Genomic DNA, 1,547 nt, shown 5'->3' with positions numbered 1-1,547 from the left:
AAAAAATAAATTTTTTTTACATTTTTATTTTACTTTTTATAATTTTATTTTACACCTTTTTCATTAAACCTAACCCCCCTAAACTCTCTTAACGTTTCCATTCTTCCTTAACTCCTCACACCCATTTTCCATCATTGCCAGTCCATCTCTTTTCAGCTTTCCTCACACACGTGCCTCTTGACCTCTCTAGCTCTTTTCACACCCCTCTTTCCCTTCAGTTGTCACCACTATCCAGCTTTTCAACCTTTTTTACCTTTTTCACTTTCAAGTTTTAAAACTCAGTAGCTGTTGAGCTAAGTCCAACATGACCATCGTGGACGACCACCAAGCCACCACATGGTCCACACCTTAGCATACCTTTATGGTTCCACCAGAACTCTTTCATGGCTCAAGGTTAGTTGGGCTTGTGTATTGCCCTATGAACAAAACAAAAAATGGGTTTTTCCCCTCATTTAATTGATGATGATAATATCTGTTAATAATTTTTGCATATGTTTGAAGAATAAATTGGTTATTGAGATTTGTTATTAGTTGTTTTGTAACTTTAATTAGTTTTAAAGATCTGCCTTATGTATTATTAATTTAAAGATTTAATTAGTTTTAAAGACATTGAAGTTTTTCCTGTGTGATTGTGAACATTCAATGTTAAACAAGTACAATATGTTTTCTTGGTATACATTCAGAACTAAAAAATCAAGGAAACTAACCAAATTATGTCAGTTTAGTTTTTTAATCAGTGAGATCAGTTTAGTCAATTTTTTTATTTTTACAATTGAATTAATCGAACCGATCGAATGCTCAAGCCTAGTGAAAATAGTTGTTTAAGGGCTCAAGTGATCTAAAATAAAAAAATTCAACATTTGATTGATTACAATAAAATATCAAGAGTTTAAATTATTATTGAATTTTTATTCGAAAATTTTTTTTACCCTTTTGCCTTATTTATTTAAATGTGTGAGCAAATATTTATATTAATATTATTTAATTTACATGTCTAATATATATAAAATGCATATAATATAATAAAGATATCATACAATTTAAGCCACTATTGTAGATAAATTTCTTCTTTCTTTTTTGAAATATTATCACATATATATTTTGAATTTAAAAGGATAATATAATAAGCTATATATGTGTTTTTTTACTTTAAAAAGCAAATAGTAAGAAATTATAAAGAAATTTATGTAGTTAAAAATTATATTAAAAATTTTAAATTTAAAAAGAGATATCTTTAACTTTTTAAATTCATGTTTTAAATTTTGAAACAATTCATGTTTGAAATAAAACAACGGGTTACATCATTATCATATCAAATTTTGTGAAATAAAAGTATTTTCTTAAAATTTTAAATAATTATTACAGTTTAATATTGTCATTCAAACGATGTGTTATGTAAAAAATACAAAATGATAGAAAAAACATGTATAATGGAAAATTTTTTTTTGTTACAAAATAAGCATGAAAAAAAATCCAAATTAGGGGAATAAATAAAGATGTTTTAATTTGTTTTCTTGTCAATAGAAGAAACCAAAGAATGTGATGTT

The sequence above is a fragment of the Durio zibethinus genome, chromosome 4, assembly GCF_047325235.1.
Source record: "Durio zibethinus cultivar Kanyao isolate XHJ-2024 chromosome 4, ASM4732523v1, whole genome shotgun sequence".
Classification (NCBI taxonomy): domain Eukaryota; kingdom Viridiplantae; phylum Streptophyta; class Magnoliopsida; order Malvales; family Malvaceae; genus Durio; species Durio zibethinus.
Note: the sequence above shows the minus strand (reverse complement) of the source record.